Source organism: Panthera tigris, chromosome X (genome assembly GCF_018350195.1).
Source record: "Panthera tigris isolate Pti1 chromosome X, P.tigris_Pti1_mat1.1, whole genome shotgun sequence".
NCBI lineage: Eukaryota > Metazoa > Chordata > Mammalia > Carnivora > Felidae > Panthera > Panthera tigris.
Genome location: NC_056677.1, coordinates 120,849,086 through 120,870,202, shown reverse-complemented (window position 1 = coordinate 120,870,202; position 21,117 = coordinate 120,849,086).

Below are 21,117 nucleotides of genomic sequence, written 5' to 3'. Positions count from 1 at the left end.
TGTTGCATTTCTATACACTAACAGTGAAGCAGTAGAAAAATTAAGAAAATAATCCCACTTAGAATTGCACCAAAAATAATATGATACCTAAGAATACACCTAACCAAAGAGGTTCAAGACCTGTACTCTGAAATTTAAACACTGATGAAAGTAACTGAAGATGACACAAATAAATGGAAAGACATTCCATGCTCAGTGATTGGGAGAACAAATATTATTAAAATGTCTATAGTATGCAAAGCAATCTACACATTTAATGCAATCCCTATCGAAATACCAATAGCATTTTTCACAGAACTGGAACAAACAATCCTAAAATTTGTATAGAACCACAAAAGACCCCAAATAGCCAAAGTGATCTTGAAAAAGAAAAGCAAAGCTGGAGGCATCACAATTCAGAGCTTCAAATTACATTGCAAAGCTGTAGTCATCAATACAGTATGGTACTGGCACAAAAACAGACGCATAGAATAATGGAATGAATAGAAAACCCAGAAATGAACCCACAACCATATGGTCAACTAATCTTCAACAAAGCCAGAAATAATATCCAATGGAAAAAAGACAGTCTCTTCAACAAATGGTGTTGGGAAAACGGGACCACTTTCTTACAGCATACACAAAACAAATTCAAAATGGGATGAAAGACCTAAATGTGAGACCTGAGACCATAAAAATCTTAGGAGAGAACACAGACAGTAACTATCTTGACACCGGCCATAGCAACTTCTTTCAAGATAGGTCTCCTGAGGCAAGTGAAACAAAAGCAAAAATAAGCTATTGGGACTCCATCAAAATAAAAAGCTTCTGCACAGCAAAGGAAACAATAAAACCAAAAAGATAAGCTATGGAATGAGGGAAACTATTTGCAAATGACTATCCAATAAAGCTCTAGTATCCAAAATATATCAAGAACTTCTACAACTCAACCCCCAAAAAACAATCCAATTTAAGAATGGGCAGAAGACATAAACAGATCTTCTTCTCCAAAGAAGGTATACAGATAGCTAACAGACACCTGAAAAGATGCTCATCATCACTTTTCAGGGAAATGCAAATCAAAGCTACGGTAAATCAATAACTCGAGAAACAACAAGTTTGGGTGAGGATGTGGAAAATAAAAGAACCCTTGTGCATTGTTGGTGTAAATGAAAAGTGGTAAGGCCACTGTGGAAAACAGTATGGAGGTTCCTCAAAAAGTTAAAAATAGGACTGTGTTCTGATCCAGCAATCACACTACTGGGTATTTACCTAAAGAATACAAGAACACTAATTCAAAGGGATACATGCTCCCCTATATTTACAGCAACATTATTTACAAGAGCCAGGATATCTTTATATTTATATCTATAGAAATCTTGCCATTTGTACCGACATGGATGGAGCTAGAGAGTATAATGCTACTAAGTCAAAGAAAGACAAGTCAGAGAAAGACAAATACCATACAATTTCACTCATGTGTGGTATTTAAGAAAGAAAACAAGCAAGGGGAAAAAACGAGAGTGAGAGAGAAATCATGAAACAGATTCTTAACTATAGAGAACAAACTGATGGTTACCAGAGGGGAGGTGGATGGGGGGATGGGTTAAATAGGTGATGGGGATTAAGGAGGGCATTTGTCATGATGAGCACGGGGTGATGTATGGAAGTGATGAATCGCATTGTATTGTACACCTGAAACTAATATAACAGTATGTTAACTGACTGGAATTAAATAAAAAACTTAGTAAACCATAAGAGACTCTTAACTATAGAGAACAAACTGACGGTTGCTGGAGTGGAGGTGGGTAGGGGATGGGCTAAATGGCTGATGGGCATTAAGGAGGGCACTTACTGTGATGAGCACTGGGTGTTGTATGTAAGTGACGAATCAATAAATTCTACCCCTAAACCAACTTTACCGTGTATGTTAACTGACTAGAAATTAAAAAAAAAAAAAAACACATTGAAATCTAAAACAAAATAAAAACTTGAGGATGTCACTCAAACAGGCAAAGGAAGTCAGACAGGACCTGGTGGAACAGAAGCTGCTGTCCTCACCTCCAGATCTCCGAGAGGAATCTGAGCACAGGCACAGGGAAGATGTAGAATTAGAAAAACGAAAAACTGTTCAGAAAACTGAACTCTGGGGAGAGAAGCTTGACTGAGCCCTAGCCCCAAGCCAGATTGCTGCGGAAAGCAGGTGCTGATTGGACATGCAAAATGAGAACTGCTAGTATTACTGGCCGTGGTCCCACCCAAGTATGAGTAGGAATTTCAACCCCTACTTGGCCTGCTATGGGTCTGGTAAAACCATATTCTATACTTGAATCTTCTGTGGTTTGTATTCACTAGATTGCTTGGAAGGGATGGACTTTGCAATTTATCACTATGTTGATCATGAGGTAAACCACAGAGTGCAAAACTGGGCTATTTTGTTTCTTTGGGTTGTTTTTATTATTGGGGTGTAATTTACATAAAGCATAATGTGCTGTTTTCAGTGTACAGTTCTGTGAGCTTTGACAAACGGTTACCGTTGTATAACTACAACCTGACGCTCTCACACCCAGCCCCTGGCAAACACTCTACTGTTTTCTTTCCCTACGTTCTTGCCCTTCTAGAATGTCATATTAATGCATTCATACATATGTAGCCTTTTGATCCTGAATTTTTGCACTTAGAAAAATGCATTTGAAATTCATCCATGTACTGGTGGTTCATTACTTTGTATTGCTGAGAAGCATTGCATTTTGTGTATATGTACATGTACCACAGTTTGTTCATCCATTTGCTATTTGGAGGCCATTTGTGTTGTTTCCTGCTTAGGGAGATGATGAATAAACTTGGTATAAACATTTGCGTGGAGATACTTGTGTGAATACAAGTTTTTGTTTCTCTCAAGTAAATACCCAGGAGTGGGGTTTCTAGGTCATGTGGTAAGTGTGTAATCAACTATATAAGAAATTACCAACTTCTTTTCAAAAGTGGCTGTACTATTTTACATTTTGACCAGCAATGTATACATGTTGCTCAGAAATTTTGCCAGCACTTGGTATTGTTAATTTTAAAAAGAGTCATTCTAGGGGTGCGTGGGTGGCTCAGTCGGTTAGGTGTCTGACTTCAGCTCAGGTCATGATCTCACAGCTCATGAGTTCAAGCCCCACATTTGGCTCTGTGCTGACAGCTCAGAGCCTGGAGCCTGTTTCAGATTCAGGTCCCTCTCTGTGCCCCTCCCCTGCTCATGCTCTGCTTCTCTGTCTCTGAAAAATAAAATAATAAAAAAAGACTCATTCTAATAGGTGTGTAGTGATAACACAGTTGGTTTTTAATCTGTATTTCCCTTATGAGTAGTCAGGTTGATTTCATGTGATTATCCATTTGTATATCTTAAACTTTTTTTTAATGTTTATTTATTTTGAGAGAGAGCAGGGGAGGGGCAGAGAGAGGGAGAGAGAGAATCGCAAGTAGGCTCCACACTCAGTGCGGAGATCAGCATGGGCCTCGATCTTACGACCGTGAGATCATGACCTGAGCTGAAATCAAGACTCAGATGCTTAACTGACAGAGCCATCCAGGCGCCCCTATCTTTTTTGATAAATTACCCAAAAATCTTTTTAACAGTACATTTAAAAAGTACATTTGTTTCTTTTATTACTCTGGATCCATGTCCTTTGCTACATATAGTGTTTTGCAAATATTTTTTCCCAGTCTGTAGCTCGTCTTTTCATTATTTTAATGTGTCTTTTGAAGAGCAGTAATTTTTAATTTTGATGAAGTCCAACTTATTTATTTACTCTTTATAGATTGTGCTTTGTGTGTTCTACCTTAAAAAATCCTTTCTTAGGCCAAGGTGGTAAAGCTTTATTCCTATGTTATCTTCTAGTTTTATAGTTTTAGCTTTTAGATTTAAGTCTGTCATCCACTTCAGTTGAACTTTTGTATAAGGTGGGAGGTATGGGTTGTGCTTCAGTTTCTTTTCAAATGGATATCAGATTGTTTTAGCACCATATGTAGATCTTAGGCTGGAAGACTGAGGTGAGTATAAAGGCCTTTTAAAAAAAAAAATTAATGTTTTATTTATTTTTGAGACAGAAAGAGACAGAGCATGAGCAGGGAATGGGCAAAGAGACAGGAAGACACAAAATCAGAAGCAGGCTCCAGGCCCCAGGTTCTGAGCTGTCAGCACAGAGCCCTACATGGGGCTCAAACTCATCAATTATGAGATGGTGACCTGAGACGAAGTCAGACACTTAACCGACTGAGCCACCCAGGCGCCCTGAAATAAAGGTATTTTAAAAGAAAGGCCCTTTTGGGGCACCTGGGTGGCTCAGTCGGTTAAGTGTCCCACTTCGGCTCAAGTCATGATCTCACGGTTCGTGGGTTCGAGCCCCACGTCGGGCTCTGTGCTGACAGCTCAGAGCCTGGAGCCTGTTTCTGATTCTGTGTCTCCCTCTCTTTCTGCCCCTCCCCTGTTCATGCTCTGTCTCTGTCTCAAGAATAAATAAACATTAAAAAAAGAGTGTAATTTAAAAAATAAAAGAAAGGCCCTTTTAAAAGGGTAGGGTAGAGTGAAATTATTCTAAATGTTTCATCTTACTGGCATGATGAAAATGGAGGAGGAAATGGAACATTTTGATACCTTATTTTAAATAAATAGTAATGAAATATGTGTATTAGAGGAAAGGAAAAATAGCATCAGCAATAAAAAATAAATAACAATTAGAGTGCCTGGGTGGCTCCGTGGGTTAAGCGTCCGACTTTGGCTCAGGTCATGATCTCGCGGTTCCTGAGTTTGAGCCCCGCGTTGGGCTGTGTGCTGACAGCTGAGAGCCTGGAGCCTGCTTCAGATTCTGTGTCTCCCTCTCTCTCTGCCCCTCCCTTGCTCATGCTCTTTCTCTTTCTCTCAATAAATAAACACTTAAAAAAGATTTTAAAAAAAGCAAATATAAAGCAAGATGCAATACACAAAACCAAACACATAAGAATTTACATGGTATTTGTTTTTATTTTTATTTTTTAAATTTTTATTTAAATTCTAGTTAGTTAGCATACAGTGCAATATTGGTTTCGGGAGTAGAATTTACTGATTCATCACTTACATACAACACCCAGTGTTCATCATAACAAGTGCCCTCCTTAATACCCATCACCCATCTAGCCCATCTCCCACCCACCTCCCTCTATCAACACTCAGTTTCTTCTCTGTGGTTAAAAGTCTCTTATGTTTTGTTTCCCTCTCTTTTTTTCTCCCTTCCCATATATTCATCTGTTTTGTTTCTTAAATTCCACATGAGTGAAACCATATGGTATTTGTCGTTCTCTGACTTATTTTGCTTAGCATAATACTCTCTAGCTCCATCCTCATCATTGCAAATGGCAAGATTTCATTCTTTTTTATAGCTTATATTCCATTGGATGGATATATATATATATATATATATACCACCTTTTCTTTATGCATTCATCAGTTGATGTACTTTTTGGCTCTCTCCATGGTTTGACTATTGTTGATAATGCTGCTATAAGCATCAGGGTTCTCATACCCCTTTGAATCTGTATTTTTTAATCTTTTAGGTAAATACCTAGTAGTGCATTTGCTGGATCTTAGGGTAGTTCTATTTTTAACGTTTTGAGGAATCTCCATACTGTTCTCCAGAGTGGCTCCACCAGTTTTCATTCCCACCAACAGTGCAAAAGAGTTTTTCTTTCTCCTCATCCTTGCCAAATCTGTTGTTACTTGTGTTGTTAATTTTTGGCATTCTGACAGGTGTGAGATAGTGTATCATCATGGTTTTGATTTGTATTTCCCTGATTACATTACATTTGAATAGACTGATTTCTCTCAGTAAAATATAGAGACTATCAAGTAAATTAAAAATACACTCTTTTTAAGTTTACTTATTTATTTTGAGAGAGAGAGAGAGAGAGAGAGAGAGAGAGAAGGCACATGAGTGGGGAGGGGCATAGAAAGAGGGAGAGAGAATCCCAAGCAGGCTTCACACTGTCAGCACAGAGCCTACCTCAGGGTTTGATCTTACGAACCATGAAATCATGACCTGAGCCAAAATTAAGAGTCAGATGCTTAATCGACTGAACCACCCAGGCACCCCCAAAATACACTTAAATAAAGTGATAAAGTTTGACATTAGGGAATAGGCAAAAAATATTAGTCCAATACAAATAAAAAGAAAATTGGGCAGAATATAAAGTTAAAAGCACCAAAGAGGACAAAGAAGGACATTATGTAATTATAAAAGGCAAGGTAAACATAAGCATAAACCTATATACAGTAATTGTGCTCGCTTCGGCAGCACATATACTAAAACCTATATACAGTAAATAACATAATGGCCAAACACATAAAGTAGGAGTGGTCATTGATCTATAAACAGAAATCATTGGGTGGGGGGGTTCTAGGAAAGCTCTTTAAGGAAGGCTGCCTCAAATATAAGATTTCTTTTACCCCTCCCCATTCTTCTTCCTGCCTAGAATGTTGGATGTGATGGCTAGAACAGCAACAGGTATTGTTTGGCCATGAAGCAACTTTGAGCATGGAAGATAGCACTCAAAACTGCAAAGCAGAGAGATAAAAGGAACCCAGAATGTTAATGACGTAGAGCTGCCATGTCAGTCCTGGGCTATCTATGCCAAATTTGCTTGTGTGTGTGTGTGTGTGTGTGTGTGTGTGTGTGTGTGTGTGTGTGAGAGAGAGAGAGAGAGAGAGAGAGAGAGAGAGAATCTCTACCGTGTATAAGCTATTGTCATATTGGTTCTTTAACAGCTGAACACAATTCCTGTCTGATACATAGAGGACTTGCATAACATAATAAATAGACTTGAGTTAATAGCTGTGTTTGGGTTGGTAAGCATGCTATTTTGTGGGGGTAAGGAAAGAAGTAATGGAATATTTACACTATAAATCATGAGTTGGTCCAAAAAGAGAGTTGAAACACAATTTTAAAAGTAGTTTCTTTACAGATTACATTCACTGATCCAATTTAAATAAAATGTGTAGTATATAATATAAAAACTCTTACCAAGTTAGATATTTAAAAACACATTTTAAAATAGTCTCTAGATCAAAGAAAAAAAAGAAAATTGAAAACTATTTAGAAAGGAATGGGAGTAATTCATATATAGTTTCAGAGGAAAATTCATGGCTTTAAATATTTTCATTTTAAGAAAGAATGATGAAAAATTAAGTACTCATGTAAAATTTGTTAGAAAAAGAACAACCTGGGGCGCCTGGGTGGCTCGGTCAGTTGAGTGTCCGACTTCGGCCCAGGTCACGATCTCATGGTCCGTGAGTCGAGCCCCGCATCGGGCTCTGTGCTGACAGCTCGGAGCCTGGAGCCTGCTTCAGATTCTGTGTCTCCCTCTCTCTCTCTGCCCCTCCCTCGCTCATGCTGTGCCTCTCTCTCTCTCTCAAAAATATATAAACATTAAAAAAAAAAAGAAAAAGAAAAAGAACAACCAAAGAAACTAGGGAAACTATGAAAAATCAGTTAAGAAAAGCAAAAGGTAGAATTAATAAGGAAACAAAAATTGTAGTATATATGATAAAAATCCAAAAATGTGTTCTTTGAAAATACGTGTAAATTAGATAAACCCTTTTGTTAGATGGATTAAGAAAAAAAAAGTGGAAAAAACAAAATCCAGTAAAATTTGTATGCAGGAAGGAGACATAAACTCATAAGTAACATGGTGATAGAATTATAAATATTACATACAGGAGTTTGACAGTAGAGCTAAAAACATAGAGGGATTTTACTGATTTTTTTTTGTAGTATATGATGACCAAAATTGACCAAAGTAGCAGTAGAAAACCGGAAAAGATCAATTGCATAGAAGAGATTGGAAAAGTGATTTAAGGTGTACCATGGCAAAATCCACCAGAGAATGTTGGATAAACTATTACAAAAATCCTTTGAAAAGCATATCTGGGGGTGCCCGGGTGGCTCAGTTGGTTAAGCATCGGACTGTGGCTCAGGTCATGATCTCACCGTTCATGGGGTTCGAGCCCCACATCCTACTCTGTGCTGACAGCTCAAAGTCTGGAGCCTGTTTCAGATTGTGTCTCCCTCTCTCTCTGCTCCTCCCCACTCACGCTGTGTCTCTCTCTCTCTCTCTCTCAAAAATAAATGCGAAATTTTTTTTTTAAAGGAAAGCATATCTGAAGTCCAAAGAAAGTCAGGGCAATTCCTGGGGAACAGACCAAATGGAGCTGAAAAACAGAGGGGTGGGCTGGAGCTGGAGCTGAATCTCTCACTGTTCTGCACGCCGGTCTCCATAAGGAAGGCTTCAGGCAGGACAGGAGACAAGCCTATGGGATTGCATAACCTGCAGAATTGAACTGAGACCCTCATGTAAAGCTGAGTGAGGCACTTTAAGTGAAAAGTGAAAGTGAACTAGAAAAATTTCATGTCCCGGGAAATGGGGAGAACCAGAAAGCTTAACTGTCTCAGCCAGGGCTCTGGGTGGTACATCTACCTGCGTACTCCTTCCCTCTTCCAGCTTCAGGCCTTCCCCCAGAGGTGGCTATTACCCTGAAGTTCGTGTTTGGGTTTATCCAAATCTCTGCTTATTTTTGAGCTTTATAAAAATGCAATGTTGAAGTAGTCTTGTTACTTGCTATTTTCACTCTATATTGTCTTCATGAGATTCATTCATGTTGTTGCATGTGGTTATAAGGGAATTCATTTCCTCTGCTGTATAATATTTCACTGTGAATTTACCACCATTTGTCTATATTCGCCTATTGTTGGACATTTTTCTCCTTTTTTAAATGTTTTATTTATTTCTGAGAGAGAGGGAGAGAGAGCGCGAGCACATGCGCACAGGGGAGGGGCAGAGAGAAAGGGGAACAGAGGATCCTAAGTGGGCTGTCTACTGACAGCAGAGAGCCCAATGTGGGGCTCAAACTCAAACTGTCAGATTGTGACCTGAGCTGCGGTTGGATGCTTGGATGCTTGGCCAACTGAGCCACACAGACGCCCCTGATTTTTCCCCTTTTTATTTTTTGCTATTATAAACTGTATGGGTATGAGGTTGGCATATATAACTGTAGAATTGGTAGAATTCTCAGAGTAGAATTGCTGTTTGCAATTTTTGAATTTCAGTTTATAGCATAGTGTCAAATCGTTTTCCTGTGTGTGTTTCACCTGTTTGTACTTCTACGAGCAGTTCCCGGTTATCTGCATCCTGACAAACATTTGATGTCAGATTTCTTAAGTTTTGACAGCCTAGTGGATATGAAATGATATCTAGTTGTGGTATAATTTATATTTATGTGATTATTGATGAAGTGGGACATCTTTTTAAATGGTCATGTGCCATTCATGTTTCTTCTGTGAAGTGTTGGGTCATGTCTTTTGCCCAATTTTGTTTGGCTGTTTTTTCTTTGCTTCCTGACTTGTAAGGGTTTTTATGTATTCTAGATGTTAATATTTTGTTAGGCATATTTGTGGCATATACCTTCTCCTCGTTTACCACTTACCTTCTTTGTTGATGAGCAAAAGTGAATAATGTTAATGGAGTCATATTTATCAATAGTTTCTCTGACATTGCTTTATGTGTATTACTTAAGAAATATTTCCTTACTTTGAGTTTATAAATATACCTTCCTCTACTGGGTCAAATTTTTTACAATTTTATGTTTTCATATTAGAGTTGTAATCCATGAGCAGCTGATTTTTGAGCATGGCATATGGTAGCCTATTCAGTTGTCTCAGCCTCATTTGCTGAATAATCTGTCCTGTCTTTGTAATATCACTCCTGGCATGTATCATTTCTATATATTCGTGGGTCTCTTTCTCCACAGTCTATTCTGTTTTCCTTTTCAGTTCTCTATCCCTATGCCAATATCACATTAACATTGCTTTATAATCATTTTTGACATATGCTGTAGCAAAGGCAAGCCTTGGATATTCTAAAGCATACACATCTCAGAATGCACCCATTGAGTACTTTTAAAAAATGTTGAGATTTTCCGTTGCAGTTATACCACATTATAGATCACTTGACCATGAACAAGGCATCCCTTTCTGTTTTTAAGATTTTCATTAATAACTTAAGGATTTCAAGGCAGTGACAGCAGACCATTAAATGAAGCACTTAGCGCTTTTAGGCTCTGTGTGATTGCACAGATTGCATACCGGGGAAGCCAGGCCTGTCCACATTCCTCCTTCTATACTGTCAATATTGCCTGTATTTACATTCTGTCCAAGAGATACTATCAAAAGTTGATGGAACTAGAAATGGAGCTTTAAGTTCAGTATTTAAAGTTACCAAGGTAACCAGAGAGAGACTAAAAATAACAAAGATCAACAATCAGGGAGATGAGAAAAGGCCAGAGGAACCTTGTGAATTAAGTGCTCCTTTCCTTTCAGGGCTATCAGGGACTCAACAGATACAAGTTAAGAAATAGATGTCTAAACATATTCCCCATACTTCCAGAGAGCTACAAGCAGAAACAGGAAAAATGGATTGCTTTTGAGAAGTGGGTTTAGGGCCGGGAAGGGTGTGGTGGGAGGGGATCTGCAGCCTTTTGTCCTAGGATTTTCTGTACCCTTTGGTTTGTTACCATTTACATTCATTACTTTGACAAAATAAAAACAAAGACAAGGAAAGCTGCTTTTTGTTATGTGTTGTGATAAGCTAATATGCATGAATTACCATAATTCACTCTTAGCTGATTATGGACAGAGCATATTTGATTGCTTTTTGAATATGAAAATGCAAAGTTTATAATGATTAATTAGACCCAGATGTTTTCTTATTCTCATGAATTGGATATTTATAACAATGAGAATTCCTTATATTTTACATTCTTAAAAATGGTTTGATCCGAGTATTTACCGAAGAGAAGGAGATTTTATCTTATTAGGTGGCTGGTATTTCAACTTCCATATTAAATGAGGCTTTCTGTAAGGATGAAATAAGATTTTTTTTCTGAGTCATCAGCTCTTTCCAGGGGACATTTTCAAACCAGTTATGAGTTGTAGGCACTAGAGAGAAGTGGTTAAGATTGTGGGGCCATGGTGCTGAAGGTTCAAATCCTGGACTTTCTATTTACTAGCTGTCAGACCTCTGACAAGTTAGTAACTCTCTTCCTCTGTTTCCTCCATTCGAAAATGCAGACAGTAATAGTACTCACCACATAGGATTTTGTCACAATAAAATGTGATAAAGGGGCTCCTTGGTGGCCCAGTCAGTTAAGTGTCCAGCTTTGGCTCAGGTCATGATCTCACAGTTCATGGGCTCGGGCCCCACGTCAGGCTCTGTGCTGACAGCTCAGAGCCTGGACCCTGCTTCCGATTCTGTGTCTCCCTCTTTCTCTCTCTCTGCCCCTCCCCCACTCACACTTGTCTCTGTATCTCTCTCAAGAATAAATAAACATTAAACAAATTTTTTTCAATGTGATAAAATATGTAAAATACTTAAGCAAAAATATGTAAAATACTTAAGCAGTGTCTGAGACAAAACAACTGTCTAGTTTCTATAGGTCACAGGAAAAATGTGCTTTCAAGTATCTTCGTTTTTATCCAAGAAATGGTGACAGAACCAGTAATTTCATGTATTTTACCTCTTTTTGAAAGTCAGTTGCAAAGAATCATAGTCTGGTGATTCGAATATTTTTTGGTTTTTAAATTTCCTGAAAAATCATAGTTAACTCTATATCCTCCATGGTGAATATCAGATAGTCAAAACCAAAAATCTGGATTAATTGTTTGAATGTCTCTAAATCCACTTAAACTGACCTCAGATATGTCTAGGAATACAGGGTTTGATTCTTCATTCTGGAAACAGTATTGCCTTAAACTGCAAAGGTAAGGCTAACTGATTTTGAAAACTTACTTTCCTCTGATTTACTATAGTGGGGAAATATATACTTAGTTATTAATTGTTTATACCAAGCTTAGAAGACCTCTATTTGGAAACCTGTCTTGTAGAATTATAATTATGCAAAAATCTTCTGCCTTGTAGTTTTACACCTGAGAATTTGAAATTATGTTTATAATTAACAGTTAATCCAAGGTCTCCCTATCCTTTCCTTTTCCTTTCCGACCCTGTTCCTTCCTCCTTCTCTCTATCCTTCTTCCTTCTATCCCTTTTCTACACCAAAGTAGAACCTCACACTAATCTGAGTACCACATAAGCTCATTGTTTACCAACAGTCTTTGAAAACATTTTTCTCTTTTAATTTTGAAAATATACCTTGAAGGGAATGTGTGTGTGTGTGTGTGTGTGTGTGTGTGTGTGTGTGTGTGTACAGACTATGAATAGTAAATTGTAACAGTTATAAAATAACATTTGGAAGATTTAAGAGATTCCAAAGGATTTGTGATACTTAGCAGATCAGAATTATAATCTTCTTTTATCATGCCTTCATCTGTACTGTATATCTTAGAGTTCACATTTAGGATATATGTCGTTTCTGAAAATAACACTGCCTTTAAAAAATTAACTTATACACACACATCACTAATATTGAAGTACAAGTACAGAATTACTTGATAGACTAATAGGACTTTTCTGTATTCACTTGAAAGATCTTATTGAAATGTGAATAAATCCTGGGGGCAAAAGCTTTGATAGCTGTTACTTGAATTTCTTGAATGTCCTAGGAATGCTTGCTACTATTGGAATCTACCCTTGGGAAACAAAGTTAACATATTCTGGAGATTACCCTCTCATATGGTTATTCTCTGAAATACTGATGCAATGAGTTATTAAATTGGTCAGGATTCTTGGTTTGAAGTGACAGAAACATGTCAAAAAAGGGGATTTGTTGGCTTACATAACCTTGGACGGCCAATAGTAGAGCTAGTTCTAGGCATTCAAACAATATCATGTAATTTCTGTTTTCTCTTTCCGTCTCTTGGCTCTACTTCCCTTAGTGTTGGCTTCATTCTTAAGCAGGCCTCTCACACTTAGCTGCAAAGATAGCCCTTGGCAGCTATAGGCTTATATTGTTTCTGGTCCTTACAATCTCAGAAGAGGCCCTTTCATAACCAATGTCTGTATCAGTCCCTGAAACAGGGCCGGACTTGACTTTGTGAAATGTGTCCATCCCTGAACCAACCAGCATGCTCAGGAGTATGAGGTTTATTGATTAACCTAGGGCAAGTGCATTCTCCTGAAGTAAGGGAAGCAGAGTTGTGTGCTGATGGATAATCTCCCCGGTGGGGTGGTGGAAGTTTTCAAAGAGAAAAGATGTAGGGCAGTCAAAAATTGAACAGAAGCTTTAGGATCTTTTCTTTGACTTCAATGTTCTGAAATTTCTCAATGAGAGGACTTAGTGTGGTTCTATTTTCATCTATTGGATTGGGCACCTAATGACCCCTTTTGAGTTGGAAAGTCATATCCTTCAGTTCTGGAAATTTTTCTCATATTTTGATATTTCTTTGAAGTTTTTCTCCTGTGGCTGATTGTATTTCCCCAAAATGGTGATGCCTGTATAGCCTCCATCCTACATACTCTACTTACGATGTGACCTTGGTATTCCTCCAAGGAATGGTAGAGTCCCTATTCCCTCCCCTTGAGCATGGGTAGACCTTTGTAACTGCCTCAGCCAATCGAATGTGGCAGAAGTAACACTGTGCAACTTCCAAGGCTAGGTCATAAAAGGAGATATGATTTCTGCCTGGGTCTGTCTGTCTGTCTGTCTGTCTCTCTCTTCTCTCTCAGAACACTTATTCTTGGAATCTATCCACCACAAGTGAGAAAGCCCAGCCCACATGGGTGTACCAGTTGACAGCCCCAGCTAGAACTTCAGTCAACAGCCAGCATCAACCACTAGACATGAATGAACCTTCAGATGCTTCCACTCTCCAGCCTTGGAGCTTTCCAGCTGAGGCCCAGACATTGTGGAGCACAAACAGTCCACGTTCTGCCTTGTATGAATTCCTGTTCTGTAGAAACCACAAGAGATAGTAAGTGATTATTGTTGTTTAAGCCACCAAGTTTTGGGAGAATTTGTTATGCAGCAATAGGTAACTAATACATTTTCCCTCTTCTCTCTATTGTCTCTACTGCCCTACCATTATAATTGTGGGCTGTAGCTCTTAAACTGCTCCTCTAATTTTCTTAACTTTTTTTCTTGTCATTTTGTTTCTTTATCTTTTTGCTGCTCTTTGTAGGAGATTTTCTCAATTTTATATTCTAATCCTTATATTGAATTAAAAAATTTTTACTATAATTTACTTTCCAGGAACTGTTTTTGTATTGGTTATTTTTTTTTGAGTGTTTTGTTTATAGCACCCTGTTTGCATTACGTGTGTGTGCTATCTTTTCATACATCTCTGAGGATATTGTTATATAGGTTATCTATCTACCAGCTTAGTGAGACATCATTTACATACCATAAAACGCACCCTTTCAAAGTATAAAATTCCGTGGTTTCTAGTATATTCACAGAGTTGTGTAACTGTCATCATTATCTAATTCCAGAACATTTTTATGACTCCCTCCCAAAACTCCATACCCATCGGCAGTCTCTCCTTACGCCCTCCTCCCATCTACTGGCAACTACTAATCTACTCTGTCTCTGAGTTTGCCCATTTTGGATATTTCATACAAACAAAACCCCACACTATGTGCCCTTTGTGTCTGGCTCCTTTCACTTAGCATAACATTTTCAAAGTTTATCCATGTGGTAGTATGGGTCAGTACCTTAGAAGCGGTTTTTCCCCCCATTCATGAGTAGTCCGTGCTTTCTCTAAATCTTTTTTGTTTCTTTTCTGTTTGCTTTGGATTATATCTTTCGTGTCGGAAGTGTTCCACAGGTGTCTGATAACCCTTGGATGTCTGCTAAGGTTTAAGAGTGGGGGGCCAAAAGTTGATTGGAAACCCTGAGGCTATGGGTCAGCCTTGACAACTTAGAGTTTCACTGTGCCGCGCTACGGCTGGGCCACTGGGGTGGGGGGAGCTCTGCTAGAGTACTGCATTACTTTGCTGCTGTAACAAAGTACCGCAGACTGGCGATGGCATAAACGACAGAAATGTTTTTGCACCCGATTCTTGAAGGCTGGAAGTTGAAGAAAAGCTGTCGGTAGGATTGGTTTCTCAGGCCTCCCTCCTTAGCTTGTAGATGGGCACTTTCTCCCTGTGTCTTCACATTCTTCACACTCACTTCACTCCCTCTGTATGTGTCTGTGTTCAAGTTTACTGGTGAGCACGTCGCTCAGATTGGACGAGGGCCTGCCCTAATGACCGCATTTTAACCTAATTACCTCTTGAGACCTGTCTCCAAATACAGTCACATTCTGAGGTACTAGAGGTAGGACTTCAACATAGGGGCTGAGTAGAAGAAAGCTGGAGACCTGGCATTCACTGAAGACTTCTGCTTTCAGTTATAGTGCCCTCAGCCCGCCACCGGGTCTGATGCCCCCACCTAGACACCTGCTGTCTTACACTCTTCACAAAATAAAACCTTCAGCTCCAGCTGGGGTTGGGGAAGGGACCTGGAGTTTTAACTGCATTCTAAGTACACTTGCAAGTGACCTTTCCTTTCATCCTGCCAGAGGTACCTGCTTCCCCTAATCATGTTATCATTAGGGGTAAGAGTTCTGCATTGTAAATTGGGTTACTTTTGAGCTTTCTCTACTGTCAGTTCAGGATTTGGCCTTCTTGGTTCTACTAAGTCACCACTCAAATGCTTTCTAGCTTCCAAAATTGTGTTGCTGTTTTCTCTTCTCCCATTATTTTTTCCTTGTCAGTTTGGACCTCTTAAAAATCTTTTATTGTTGTTTTAGTGGCATTTTAGGAAGAAGTAAAAGCAAATGTGGGTGTTTAATCCATCATCTTTACTCAGAAGTCCCACACATTTATATTTTTAAATGAGCTCACGCTATACAGACTGTTCTATAATCTACTTTTATCATGAAAGAAATTCTAGTGAATATTTATGTTGTATCCATGTCAATAAATAGAATTCTGCATCAGTGGTTCTTAAGCTTGGCTGCACTTTGGAATATCAGGGAGGGGTCAGGGTGGGGGGGACCTTTAAAGAGTACTGATGTCTGGGTCCCACCTCCAAAAGTCCTAATTGAATGGATATGAGGTATGATGGCCCTGGGAATTATAAGATCTCCCCCAGGCAGTTCAAAAATGCAGCCAAGTTTAAGAGCCACTGACCTACACTATTGTTCATCATGCCAATACAGTATGCCATGGAAGGGATGGATAGCAATGTGTTTAAACAAACCTCTTTCTCAACGCATAGGTCATTTCAAATAGTTCAATATTATAAAAAATGCTATTATGAACATCTTTGGACTTCAGACATTATATTTGTGATTATTTTATTGGCTAAATTCCTAGAAGTTGGATCACTGTGCCAAAGGATATGAATATTTATAGGATTTTTGGGTACAGTTTACCATAGTTTCTCCACACTCAGAAATACTGTATACCATCATTAATGAAATTTAAAAAAAAAATGAATTTAGTCAGTTTTTAAAACTGAAAAATTGTATTATTGCATGGCTATTTTATTTTTTTCTTATATTTTTACTAGGTAAGATATGTATCACATAAAATTTACCATTTTAGTCATTTTCAAGTGTATATTCAGTGGCATTAAGTACATTCACGTTGTTGGGCAACTGTCACCAGCATCCGGCTCCAGAACTTTTTTATCTTCCCCATCTGAAACTGTGTCCATTAAACACTAACTCTCCACTCTCCCCTCCCTCTCTCCCCATCCCTGGAAACCACCATTTTATTTTCTGTCTCTATGAATTTCACTTTTCTAGGTATCTTATATAAATAGATTCACAAGATATGTGTCCTTTTGTGACTGGCTGATTTCACTTACCATAATGTCTTTGACATTGCTCCTTTATTTTTAATATGTTTTATTATTTGTGAGGTGAAACAATGTTTATGCTATTGTCTATCCCACCTGTTATGTATGAATTCCTGAATCAAATGAAGAACATCCATGAGGAATGTTTTTGGCTTGGAGTGTCTGAAGCCCTAACAGTGGCTAACACTCATAAGGGTTCATTTTTTCTTGACACACACAGGAGTCTGGAAGTAACCAGCTGCTGGTGGTATTTGGTCAGTAGCTCAGTGATATCACATTTGCAAGATGACCTCCCCAGCTCCACAGCCATACCGTCCTTGTCCAAAGCAGGAAAGAATGAGGTAAGGAATATGGGTGACATCCATACTTGTAATCAACAGCACACAAAATTTCCTAGAAATGCCCGTCTTTCGATAGATACTTGCTTGCAAGATTGTGTCACATTACTACCCCTAGTTGCCAGTGACACAGGCAAGAGGGGGTGGTGGTGCCAGGAATGCTTGCTGAGTTAGACCATCAACAGTGCATGGTCCTTGGCCTATTTATCTGTTAGAATGCTTGTCTCTTCTTTGTGATTTATAAAAGTTCTTTGGATATTAACACTCTCAACTCTTTTTTGGTGTATGTATGTCACATTTGTTTGGAAAATATAGTTCCCCAGCTTCTTGTTTGCGGTTTAATTTTGTTTCAACATACAGAAGGTTGATGTTATCGGTTAGGTCCGTACGTCTTTTTTATTTTCTTTTTTTGTTCTTGTGCTTACAAAAGCCTGGTCCATTTGGAGAAAAGATGAATATTCTTTCATAATTTCTTCTTGATCTTTCATGGTTTCACTTGAATTTTAAAAAGCTGGAGTGGTACCCTTTTTGATTTCTTAGGAGGAAACACATTTAATCTACTACCACTGAAGATGGACAGTACCACGCAGTCCTGTCAACTGTGGAAGAAAGTACCTTCTGTCACAGTGTTTAGTGGTGGCCACTGGTGGCAGCTGGGGAAGGTAGACTCTTGGGGACATATTTAAAGGCAAGAAGTGTTTTGTGGTAAACAAACCTCAAGTGCTGGCTGGAGAGAATATAGAGAAAGACACTGGTTTAATTTCAGAAATAAGAAGTGTGAATATACAAATGGAAAGACCACACAGAGATCAGGTTTGCAAGCGGTTGTGCCATGAAATAAATGCCCCATGAACCTGATGTACAGTCTGAAGTTTGCTGAGAGAGAATATAGCTGAGACTGCTTTAGCACAGTGGTCAAAAGTAGCTTTTATGAAGGGCAGAGAAAAGCCCAGCCTACTTTATAAAGCTGTTTCTTGTATTCTTCATTAACCTAGGGCTGGACACTCTTGTGTCCCAGATGAAATTACTTTAAGGTGACAGCCAAGTGACAGCGCAGCCCTGTATAATAATGAGAAAATATACAAATATCCAAGACATTTTCGGCTTAGAAAAAAATATCTTCCCATATGTTTGTGTCCAATCCCATCTGTCTTTGATATAGAAAGATGACAAACTGAAATTGACAATGAACTTCCCAAATCATTTTTCCCGGCTCCAAATGGAAACTACAGAATGGCTTAAAGAATAACCTGTAAATTCCCACCCCCAGCATGAAACACAGTGACATCGTGGTGTTTTCTAGTTATCGTGACACTGCAAGACTGAATTTGAGAAAAAATATTATATGATGATGCCATGTTTTTCCATGTTTCTTTGTCTTTTCTTTGTTGGATAGATTATTGGGTATTTAGACTCATGGCTCCGTTGATGCATATTAGCCTTGGAAGACCTTCGAGTTTAGCCACTTGTTTACTGACCTTCAGATATCATATGTCACATATAACACCTGTTCTTTAGGACTTTAGTTCACTTTAGAAGTGCTTTTTCATCAACACAAAGGTAGAAAATTACAACAACATCCATTTAACTAATTATTCCTCCTGAGATGGTCTTTCAGTGACAGTATTTCCTCAAGAGTTGACTTGTGCTTCTTCCCATGTTTTAATCAAATATTTTCCTGTCTACTCCACTGTCTTCTTCAACTTCAGGTCATTTTAGGAGACGAATTGAGAGCTTTGTTCATAACATTCAACCTTTGGATTTACAAGTACACACATTTTCACTTTGCCTTTGTTAGTACAATAGTCCTTGAAAAAAAAAATAGGTTAATTTGACATCATACCATGTACCCATCTTTTTACATTTGGTTCTCCCACAGGATGCTATTAGTGACTAATGTTACAGGCTTTGCATAATCTGTTTCTTTCTGCTTTTGTCCTAATAGTTCTTTTGATCACAGTTAGATCCAAACAACTAATTTAAGGTGACTTATTCCTTAAAAAGAAAAAAAAAACAACACACATATTATTTCCATCTGTATAAAAGAAAGGCTAAGGCACTTTAATAATGAGCACATAATAGAGAAATTGGGCCTTATGATTCATAGGATATTAGCAACAGGTCTCTTTTTGTCTGGTGTCTACCAAACACCTCAACAACTTCTTTAGGTGCTGCCTTGTTAAATCTTGCAGTGCACATGTGGGTCTTACCTTCACAAAGCATTTTCAATTGTAGGTCTTTGGGCTTTGTTGGATCCAACTGCACTTCCCCCAACACAGTATATGTGCACTGTAAGTGTGCATTTACCATCACAGTATCTTTATGAACCTTGTATCTACAAGCTCTTGACTTCCCTGTATTTTGCTGGCTGGGAACTTTGGAATAGATGGAGCTTCTGTTTCCTGATGCCTTAGGCAGGCTCTCCACTGCTTAGAGATACGATTTGTATCATTGGCTTTTAGAGTACAATGTTTGGCCTGGAATGATCCTACAGTTTAAATGATCGTGCCGTAACAATGGAGAAATAGCCTTACATTTTCTGGAGAACAGGTCACTGTGGATGGTGTTCTAACAACGTTAAAGAGGTCCTCTATCGAGGAGATGGCCACATCATGGCAGATCTCCTGTAAAGTTGGTGAGGGGGCCAAGTACTTGATTACAAGAAAACTAAGTCTCTGTAGAGTTTCCATTTCTATACATGACCTCCTTTATAAAGATGAAATTGAACTGTTGCTGTGGTATTGATTCATTATATGTAAGCCTGGGAGAGACAACAGTAAGCTTCATGATGATGGACGGGCACTTCAAGATGATGGGCACTTCAAGCTTTGTTTGGTAGCTTTTCTTCTTAATGGCTTCATTGTCTTCAGGTTTGGGCGGTGGCGTTATTGAGCTCCAGGAAAAAGAAGGTAAGTGGGGCTGGCAGCGGGGAGGAGAAGCTTGAGAGACAGATCAGTGCTCTGGTCCAAGTTTTACTAGATTTGTTCCACAAGGCTCTTGTGAAAGCAGACGACAGATAAATGGTGAAGAATACCATGTGATCACAAATATGTGAAAAAAGCATGCATTGCGAAACAAGGGCAAAAAAATAAACCAAATGTTAACAGTTGTTATCTTGTGGGTGGGAATAGCGTTGACTGGCTTTTTTTCTTATGTTTTCTGCATTTTTCCATATTTTCCATGCTGATTATGCATTGTTTTATAATAGAGCAATAAGTTTATCAATTAAAAGTGTGATGAAAAAAGATGCCATATGCCAAGATAGATTTACCTCAATGCCTTAGTCTAAATATATTATACCATGAAATAGAATTACTAAATATTTTTTTTCCTGTTGCTGGGAATAAATAACAACATGAAATCTTGGCTTTACTCATCATCTTTGAAAGAACACACACTTAAAGAAGCACAAGTGCATCATCGAGTGTTACTCGAAAACCAACAGTGTTGCAGAAGCAATTTTAAAACCTCAGTAGCAAATAAACTCTGCGTTAACGATCCCTCAGATATACTACTGGAGGCAAAAATCGTATCTTCAGATATATCAGCTTTATTGAGGTATAATTCACATACCGTGTAATTCACCTATTTAAGGTGTACAATTCAGGCATTTTAGTGTATTCACAGAATTGTGAAACCATTACTACAATCAATTTGAGAACATTTTCATCACCCCTAAAAGACACCCCATATCACTTAGCCATTTACTCTCCACTTCCCTCCACCTGACTCCCCCAGCTTCTGGCAACCCCTAATCTATGTTCTGTTTCCACAAATTTGCCTGTTGAGGTATCTTAAAATATCTTGTGTGACTAGCTTCCTTTACTTAGCATGATGTTTTTGAGGTTCACCTATATTGTAGTATGGATCAGTACTTCATACCTTCTTCTGGCTGAGCACTGTATGGATATACTGTATTTTATTTGTCCATTTAGCAGTTGATGGATGTTTAGATTGCTTCCATTTTTAGGCTATTATGAATAATGCTGC